This window comes from Rhipicephalus microplus, chromosome 10 (genome assembly GCF_043290135.1).
Source record: "Rhipicephalus microplus isolate Deutch F79 chromosome 10, USDA_Rmic, whole genome shotgun sequence".
Classification (NCBI taxonomy): Eukaryota; Metazoa; Arthropoda; class Arachnida; order Ixodida; family Ixodidae; genus Rhipicephalus; species Rhipicephalus microplus.
In genome coordinates this window covers 91,912,481-91,922,862 of record NC_134709.1, presented here as the reverse complement: position 1 = coordinate 91,922,862, position 10,382 = coordinate 91,912,481, and the positions used below count along the sequence as shown (strand labels likewise).

Below are 10,382 nucleotides of genomic sequence, written 5' to 3'. Positions count from 1 at the left end.
GGGTGGTTTATTTCTTGTTTTCGGTGCTTTGAGCCTTGTAACTATAGCCAGTGCATTTTTGTTACTCGTCGTATTTCGTAGTCGTATTTAGCGCCACAGAGCACATCAACAAACAAAAAAAGTACCTTGTTGGTGCCACGAGAAACCGTTGACACACAGCAGTTGCCCGGTATCACATCTGAGAAATTGGAAAAAAAATTGACATTTCATCAGCTCGTGGCTTATGAGCAACGTAATCTATAAAAAACTGGAATGTCGAAATCATCCAAATGGGCACAGATGAAACTCGGACGTCGCGTCGTTATCTTTCTGGAAAAAAGGCCACGATCTTGTTTATCACTTCGTCGTCACAGTCACGTGGCCTGTACTCGCTGGACTATTTTTCGATTAGGCGCATGCATCGTTTTATAGCTGCAGCATATTACAACCACTCGTCGTCTCTTCGCAGTTGTTTCTTCGATTCCGATGGAAGCGGTGGTGTACATCTTGTCAGCGACCATGCCAACCAGATTTTCTCGGTTCCGTTCTCAGTAAGTTTTGTAACCGCTTGTGGCCGTAACGCAAGTTTACTTTTTTTGCCGTGGTTTGGGATACAGCTGTACAGTGTTCGGCAGCGCTGAGAAGTGCTCGCATTTGTCGCCCTTGTAGAGCTGCGCGTTTATATTGAGCATAATATCGGACGGTTGTGCTGCAGCAGCTGGATACTCCAGCATCTTTCGAAGAGAAAGAGTGAAAAGAATAGCTTTAGGTGCACAGTTACGAGCCACATGTAATTTAATTTTTGAGAGTGATGTTTCAGAATAAGCTGCTGCTAAGGTGTGTCCTTGCTGTGGGATCGAATAGAATAGTTTCATTCCTGGTCTTTGTGACCCTCCTTCAGGGCGCAATCAAACCAAGGAGGACGCCCGTGCAATTTTAACTCGATGCACCCACAGCACATGCCAGCTTCTCAGTAATACCTCTATTAGGGTAAAACTTTATATTTTAGTGTAGCCACTCTTTAATTGTAAGACATCTGAACACAATATTATTTGGCTGGCATCTAGAACATCCAGCCTGCTGGCTTCAGCGCTTTTGCTCCGGAACCTTTCGTCTTGAAGAGTGCCTTTTGTGCTGATTGAGGGGTGGATGCCTTCACCTATCCTCAAATTACGCTGTCTGGCACGAGCTTGCTCCGTGTATTTCCTGCGAATTTAAATTCATCAACCCACTACTGCCGTCTTCGGCTGAATTTTACATTTATCGACTGCACCCTCCGTCGCTTTCGCTTATATTGTGCTCACCCACCCCTTAACTGACACACTCGGAACTTTTTTTTTCTGGTAACGTCACAGTTGGAATGCCTTTTAACCCAGCTGTTTTGTCTCCTCTTCTGTTTTTCAATCTCCTAATCTTGTTACGCGTATTGTGCCCTGCTGAGTCACACGCTGCCTGGTACTGGAAATTTCTGTGTAATCTTTCACTAATATGCCTCACATGCATATTCTGGGAAAATGGAAAGGCTTGGTTACATTGGCTTGTGGCCCGCCGCGGTGGCCTAGTGGCTAAGGTGCTCGGCTCCTGATTCACAGGTCGCGGAAACAAATCCAGGCTGCGGTGGCTGCATTTCCGATGGAGGCAGAAACGTTTTAGGCCTGTGTGCTCAGACTTGGGTGCACGTTAAAGAACCCCAGGTGGTCGAAATTATAGAGTCCTCCACTATGGGGTCTTTCATAATATTGTGCCACTCGGCTACTGAGACTTTACCACCATAGTCTTGACGACCCGCCACAATATGTTGGTTTTGAGACGTTAAACCCCACATATCAATAAAAATTGGTTCGCGGTGTCACATACGCCAACTTGACCAATTGAGTGAAGTTTACGCTCGTAAAGGCGGTAGTGATTGTCTTGTGGAAAGACCTTGCCCACGGACTGATATAATGTTCAGATGCAGGCTCGAACTGATCGGTGGTCACAGCGAGCAAGATATGTTAGCGTATAAACAGAAATTGCCGGAATATGTTCAAGAACTTTCCTGTAATGCAACAGTGCAAAGACTATACGCGTAATGCTGCACTGTAATTTACAAAAACTGCTAACGACGCTTCAACTGAACAGACCAGCTGCTCTCTGGCTAACCTCCCCGAATTTACTGTCTCGTTTTAGGCACTCCTCTTTACGTGCATTTGTTTTATCGCCACCCAATTGAAGCGGAGCGCTCTCACAAATAAGCATTTTGTCAAGCGGGTGTATTACTACCACGCCCCTCTTTTTCGTCACTCCCACAAAGGACGTCTCGGTTGCGCACAATTGTCAACTAGGGCTATGGGGTGGATTTGCTCGTGGGCTACGGCTACTCGCGTCCGTATCAATTCACGCCTGGCTCACACTTTTCATTCTTTGTAATTTCTTTTATATTTTTGCACGCTTTCGTAGGACTTGTATAGCGGCTGGGTGACAGAGTAGTACCAGAATGACTCCATCACTAGGTGTTTCGCGACTTTCTCGCAAGTGTGTGGGCGCATGCGCAGTGGTTACGCAACCGAACAGTGTGGGATAATCTGCTATGGCGTTTAGAGCTGTCAAACTGTGCACTTCAACGGTTCAAATATATCTTGGAAAAGTAGCTGTCACCTTTCGTGTCATGTACCAAACCTCGAATGCCAGGCGCGTTACGCAGCATTATGCATATTCGAGCGTAGAGCATTACGTCTTCAACGAAGGAATTTCGATCACAATTTTATCGGACAAAGACTTCCGTCAGAGTAAAGACTCCCAATAGCGTTTTCGAAGCTGTACGATTTTTTCTTGTCTGTTGTCAACATAGTAGCGCAAGTTAGAGCTCTGCGGTTGCTTTCGAAAAATGCCACGTATGCCGTGACGTTGTAGCCTGCGCGGTGCAAACGTTCATGTGACATTGCCTCCTAATTATTCTTGGTTTGCAAGCAAAGCTACGGTGCCTGTACAAACGGTGCCTTTGCTTGTGTAGCTTACTTCCGAAGGCACCTCATGTATGCGATAACGTCAGAGTGGTCGATTTTTGTGCTAAAGTAAACGCAATAAGCTGAGACAATCCATTTGATTCATAAACTGTGTATGAAGTCGCAACCATCTGTCTTCGCAGATCACTCAAGAAAGGAAAAAATGTTACTGTTTACAGTAGTCGGGGCTCACCAGACGTTCCTCCTTTCGTCAAGCGCCTCCTCGTTCCGACATCGGGCATCGCATCTATGATGAGGTAAGTGCTGCAGTACTTCACTTGTGCTCCTGCTGCTATCCTGAGAAGTTCCGAGCAGCCCAGGATCCTAGCAAAGTGAAGAATTCGGTTATCTGTAAATGATTTGAGTAACTGTAATGAGCACGTAACAGAGCCTGATATTGTTATACATTTTGGTGGTACATGTCTCGGGCGTGAGCAAACTGGATGCTACGTATATTTAGACATTATTATGGTCAAAATACATTGAAGATTTTGAAGGATCTTCGACGGCACCGTATAGGTAGTATTTACCTCCGAGCAACCCCGCGCTCTCGCAGCCTACGCATCGGCATATGCGCGCAACATGAAGGTGGTGCGGAAAAGGAACTACTTCCGGGAGCCATGACTAACACCATGAAGAATGTGTGTGCCTCGGCGTGATACTAAAGCTGCCTCCCCCCTCTTTTTTTTTGTACCCGACATCTGTTATCACGTTCGATTGTACCGTATTTGTGCGCAGCCATCGCACAAAATGGAAGGGTTGCAAGCCTGACAGTGCGAAAACCGGCAAAATTTTCTTTCTCGTTCAACGTTACTCGCCGTTAAAGAAGCTGTACTCTGGACATTGCAATGAAGTGTCGTGACGAGTGATGCAGCAGTCTTCACTGGGCTGATTTTAACGGGGCTGTGAGGTGATTGCTTGAGAGCGAATAACCCACGAATACAAACTCGGCTGAGTTCAGATTCTTGCAGCTTTGAGTAGTGCAGACATGAACGAAAGACGAAAATTCAGAAGTCACAATAACTCTGTGAATACAGTCAGTTTTAATGCTCTGACAAAGACGTCTGCGAAAAGCACAACACAGCGGAGTACTCAACGTTGGACTATCGATAATATTACATGTTCGATATACTGCGAGCTTCAATGAGTCGCACACAGCTTTTATTTTTTTCTCGCTAAAGGGATCTGGCTCAGTGCACTTGCGTCTGAGCAGGAATAATTTTACGCTACAGATATTTTTCATTTCATTGATGAGAGTTGTGGGTGAGCCAACCACATCGAAATTTGTCTCGTGTGCTCTACTAAAATAGAGTGCCCCGTGCTAGGGCGTTCATACGTGTAAGTTCATTAGCGCTGTTTAGCCCACAGCTTCAATATATTAAGAAAATATCGCACTAGTACCCATTGAGCATCCAAAGATTTCTTGGCTTTCACTCGTTCGTGAGTCACAAAACCTGTTGTATACACCAATAAGAAGTCCTTTATGTCTCGGAGCTCCACCTTCGAGACGAGTGTGGTGTCGAATGCGGCTTCCTTCCTTGTCAGAACAAGTGGGTCAACGCACACTACAGAGAGCTACTATGTACGTGTATCGCTGTTTAGCATCGGCGTACTATTTCTCGGCGTACACGCTCAACGAGCCGAGCACGCAACGCCCATGGCTGCAGCAACTTCACAAACTGTAAATCTTGTACCTTCTATGGCCCAATAAAATTAAAACACGACCAACATGTCCGCAGTAACTTGTGTGCACCTAGCGGATTCGCCGGTATGTTTGCCTTAAAAATCGTGACCACGCAGTTGCCAGCACATCTGGTGCCGTTTTCGCCACTGCGACCACCAACTTGACGTCACCTGAATACCACCTATTGGTGTAATCAGTGTCGCACCGGATTCGCGGCATTGAAGCAGTTTATTCTTTGTTTACAAATAGGTCTACAAAAAGAAAAGGGGCCTCTTCGCGATCTTTTTCTTCAACAATAGCATTCGCAACTCTCGGGGAGGGCGAATGCCATAAAAGAACCGCTTTTGTTTCCGAAAGTATACCAAGAACCGCAATATTGCGTCTTTGTTGTGTTTACATCCAACCCAATCAACGTCAAGAGATTTTCTTCTGCGTTGGGTTTCTACGATTTCTTAATGTGTTGATGCCACCAGGATTACATCATCGGCGCGAGCCAGCACTCAAACAGTATGTCCATTGGTCGTGTAGTGAAAACTTGAAGTCGTGAGGCCGTGCAGAAGGTAATCAAGCAAATGTACGTATTCGCGTGATACCACTCTGCATAAACGCCGTTACCTTTCCAATCTTTCCTCTGATACAAACATCACCCACTCTGCGTACAGATCCCCAGTGCACTTTTTCTAATTTACTTCTCGCGTTTTTTTTTCACCGAATGATCAGGGACTTTCGTGAGTCTAAAGCCTCCCTGAGATTGAAATAAACAGTGAAAAGGAACGTGTGAATCTATGAGAATATACAGTATCAATTCTATAAAAGGGAACGCAAGAGCGCTTGGCCTGCACTCTGCTGCGGCAGCCTAGACAGAGAAAGCGCGTCCGCTTTTGGCGGCATTGCTGACCAGAGTCGGAGCACAATTTAGCAGCGTTTGTACAACGGTCATGACTTCTTTTGTTTGCAAACAGATGACAGTTTGGGTTAGAAGTAGAATCAATGGAGCAGCCGTTCCGGCGCAAACTCATCTTCAAGAGCAAAATTCATTGTCACGTGGTTCATTTGGCCTTTTTAATTGAAATTCTCAAACTCTCTCTTCCTCGCTTGCACTCCTTTTCATACTTTTACTACCCAGGGAAGTACTCTGGGCGATCTTTCTAAACGAATCTGCTGCTAGCTTGCGAATATACCACGGTTCTTCATATCCTTTCACTTTATTTCCTCCTTCACCTACCATGTGTTGTTGTGCTGTGACAACTTCCTAACGAGCGCTTTTGGGTAGCTCTAAGGTATTCCAGGCGCGGACGTCTTCATTTCGCGAAACACTGTTGTCACAGGGCCCGTTAATTAGGAAGGTGATCGCCGGGCTAATTCCAAGGGCCAATATATCGGCTCCCCCGAACCGCACCACGAAAGCGTGGAAAATTTAGAAGTGGTCCTATTTGGCGCGCCAGCGGATGCCGGCTGTGGCCCAAACAAGTCAGACCCGACAGTTGATAAACAAAACAAAATTATATTCTCCATTATGCCAGATCAAATTGATACATAAGTATGCACACTCGAAAATAGTTGAATAGAATATGTCACCAATCAAACAACGTACTACACAGTAGAAGCAGCCGCACTCGAAACAACACACAGACAACAATACGCACTACAATGCAGTCGTATGCATCGAACAACCAAGACACTTAAAGATTAAAGAGTTCGAAAACTTATTCAGTTCAAAGCTCTTGGAACAAAAGTCTCTTCCGAGAATCACTCAGTCCAGCGCTGTTGTCATTCCGCTGCCCCCGAAATTTCTCTTCCAGGAAAGCTCGCGTCTTCAATTAGCTGCTCTCCAAACTGCTTCGCCGGTAACACGTCGGCTTCCCACGCGCAGCTGTTGCCACGCGTCTTCGCTCGCTGGCGGTAGACACACTCTTGCCTGTAGCACGAGTCTTCACCCTGAGAGGAGGAAATCCTCTTCTCCTCCTCTTTTGTCACTGAGGACAAAAGGCTTCGCCGACAAGGCGGAACACCCTATGCACTCTGGCGCAATATTCCTTCTTTTCCTGCTTTGTCACTGAGGACTAAACCTTCGCCGACTACACAGCAGAACACCCTACGCACTCTGGCGCATACTTTCTTCTTCCCCTGCTTTGTCACTGAGGACAAAACATTCGCCGACTACACGGCGGAACACCCTACGCACTCTGGCGCATACTTTCTTCTTCTCCTGATCTCCCATCTCTGCTGCTCGGTTAAATACCTCACGCGCAAGATTCCAGAAAATTCTCATCATTTCGTCGGCGCGATACGCAGCGAAGGCTGGGGAAAGCGCGAGACGGTTCGAGGGCCGTCCGCGACAAATGATGCAACCCTGCATCACCACGCCCCTTTCCATCGAGAAATTTCTAGGGCTTGCTCGGCCGCCGATGTGAGGAGGTTCATCGGCGAATCTACGCTTCCGAGGGAAGAGATGCGCGCCCAGGGAGTCTTTGGATGATTGTTTTCTTTTTTTGATTGTTGACCTCAAGGCGTCTCTCCGGTGCTTCGTCGCGAGCATTTGGCGACGCGCCCTTTTTTGAGCGCTCGTTTTGTGCCAACTGTCATCCAGCGTTCACTTTTACCTTTAATTTTTCCATCAACCATTTTCCGCACAATCTTTTTTTATTCTCTAAATATACTTCACATATTTGGTTTACTTCATCCTGCACCCGTTTCTCTTTCTGGCTTTCTGTGCTCCCATGATGCCTCACGCCACTCCTCGATAGCTTCCCGGATTTCTCTGTTCTCGCAACTTCTTGGCTTTCTCTTTCCTTTCCAGCAAATAGTTTTTACTTTTTTTTTCAATCTTATTCGTCAATACAAGTAACATTTCACTATACTTTCAGCGTTTGCACACTAGTTTTCTTACTTCGTCGTAGACTCTTGCGGCTATAATTTCTTTGAGACAAAGGGTTTCCAGATCACACAGCACAGGCGCAGACCGAACAACTCGAACGCCACTCACTTATCGACAACAGGGGCTAATAAAGCACTGAAATGCTTGCACTGCAAAAAAAACATTTGAGCCAGCTGGCCACACGCTCAGCGTTTGTCATGAGTGACAGGAAGAAATTGCTAAAGTTCGTGATGTGATGTAAAACTTGCATTCTTATGCGAACCTGAAATAAGAGTTCTCGACAAGCTGTCTAAAGGGGGATGGTCTTTTTCTTGCCCACCATGTTGCCCCGAAGGCTTCGCATGGCTTCTTGAATGAGCGTTCCTTGCTAAAAGCCTTCCTGGAGAAGTTTGTAAGGGTCCTTACTGGGATCATCCAGCTGGTGAAGGTGGCCGGCATTGCGCAGTTCTTCGGCGTTCTTTCACCGCGGCACCCAGCACACCGCTGTTTTTTGACTGGCGAGGCACAAAATAGTGACGTGGATGACGCTGTCGACCACGAACATGGCGTGGCTGTTCGTGCGACTTGGTTTTCTTTGATGGCCGACGCCAGATTATTTTCGACATCGGCCCCTTTGCCCAACGTATTTGACCCCTCAGGCGAAACACTTTTCAATACGATGATATCGCCGTTCCTTGGCATCGTTCCAGCTAACAAAAAAAAACTAACAACTACTAAAAGACTAACAACTCTAATGACACTGCTGTTGTAGATTTTCTGGAAATCTCGATTGGCCTTTTGTAGCAACACGTAAACAAAAAAAACAAGACGAGACGTAGATGAGATGAGAAAGCCTTTATCAGGACTCATCTGCCATATCTTTGTTTGCGTCGACAGCCGCTCTTCTCAGGTTGCCGTCACGCACCAGTAGCTCCAGTATCGTACATATCAGTACCTTTACCTGAGGAGAAATGGCACGCATGTCATCGACCATTTCCGCCAATGTGGTCGCTATTCCTGCCGATTCTTCAATCGGGACACCCTTTAGACCACCCGCAATCATCATGAGCTTTCGGCTATTAGCTTTAGTTAGCCAGAACTCTGGATAATGCAGCGACTCAAACTACCAACATTGACATGGAGTATCCCCTATTTTTTGGCGGCGGAAACAAAATGCCAGCTTTAAATCTTTTGCGCATATTTTATTCAATGCGAAAAATCAAGTACATACGCTAAGCCGCAAGCGTGTCGCTTTTCTGCAGGATCATTGACTTATATTTACTTCTTTATTAGTCTGTAAAACATCAGAACATTGGTCGGAATGCCAGCATCTTGCAATTTAGTTTTTTTTGTTTACAAAACGATAGATTTTCTGATTACATCGAGTTCCTACAGCTGAATCGAAAGGTTACCGTGGTCTCGGGCTTGACGACCCGAGGATAGTAGGACGCATAATCTTAAATTGGCTTCTTTGAACTGGGAGAATACAACCAGCTATGTAACGCCCATGGAAAGATAAGTCTACATCAAGGAACTGCGAATCGTTGTATCGTAGGAGAGCATTCGGGAAATTCAATCAATGTCTTCGATAATCTCAGCTTGGTTCTTCCATAAAGGCACATTCGCCTTGTATTACGTAATCTTCTACATATCTGAAAAGACTTACAAGCTTCTTCAGTGCCATTTACAAATACAGCACGAATGCTACTCGAAAGCAAATGAAAATTCTTGCTTTTTGGATGTAAAACTGATCGTCTAAACCAACGAGGTAAAACGGGAGTAGCATTTGTTGTTGAATCAGTTTATCACTTTCGTGCCTCTTTGTCTTTCACAGATTTTATACGTTCAACTTCCGGTACTGAGTAGATCAAGCCGACTGTATCAATGCTAAAACCACTGCGATTATACAAAATCGAACAACCTGGTTAAATCTTCTACAAAAAAAGTACCTTGACACTTCAAAATTGAACTTCAAGGTATACAGGTTGTACATCGAAGTGTCTGGCCTTCGGTTGAATTTTATGCGAGCTTTTCGTCGCTTATCGAGGTGATTTGCTGTCATTCATTTTGGACAATTCTACCTGGTGCAACCACCGCAATCTATCACTCAAACTGCAGCGACTCAAACCAATCGTCGGCAGGCAGCCAGCAATTGGTTTGAATCACGCGCACGACTGCTGCGTCGCGCGCGCGAAGCAGTCACGTGTGCAAGAGACCGGTATACACACGCCAAGGGTGGGGCTAGCGAGAGAATAGGGAGGTTTAGAATAGCGCACCGCGTGCCCTTGTGGTAATCGGAAACATTTCAACATGCGCTGTTTTTTTCTAAACTAGCATTGGCTCACTAAACTTATCCACCGAGTGATCTCTGCCAGGACCTAGTTTCTTGTTTCACTATTTTCACGTTTAATATTGACGCAGATAAGGATGAATTCTATTACATTCGTTCTATTTTTCGTTGTGGTAAGTTTGTTTTCTGTGGCCAACCATCCCTAGCAACGCGTGGCTTATTTCAAGGCCCAAGAAATCTAAAAGAATCTAGTTGGCCACAAGTAGAGCACTGGACTACCACAAAATACATTGAGAATAATCATCCGCAGCAAGTATCACTTCTTTATACTCGTTTTGAGTAAGGGTACGGCCCCGCCGCGTTGGTCTAGTGGCTAAGGTACTCGGCTGCTGACCCGCAGGTCGCGGGTTCAAATCCCGGCTGCGGTGGCTGCATTTCCGAAGAAGGCGGAATTGTTGTAGGCCCGTATACTCAGATTTGGGTGCACGTGAAGGAACCCCAGGTGGTCAAAATTTCCGTAGCCCTCCACTACGGCGTCTCTCATATTCTTATGGTGGTTTTGGGACGTTAAACCCTACAAATCTAAGT

The 10,382-nt window shown here is 45.9% G+C and overlaps 1 long non-coding RNA gene across 1 annotated transcript; it reads left to right on the top strand.

The window, feature by feature from the left end:
- Window positions 1-358: 358 nt before the first annotated feature.
- LOC142774792 (uncharacterized) lies at window positions 359-6,300 on the top strand. The gene is made up of 2 exons (XR_012886561.1): window positions 359-530; window positions 3,107-6,300. It is a non-coding gene; the product is annotated as an uncharacterized LOC142774792 (long non-coding RNA).
- The last annotated feature ends 4,082 nt before the right edge of the window (window positions 6,301-10,382 follow it).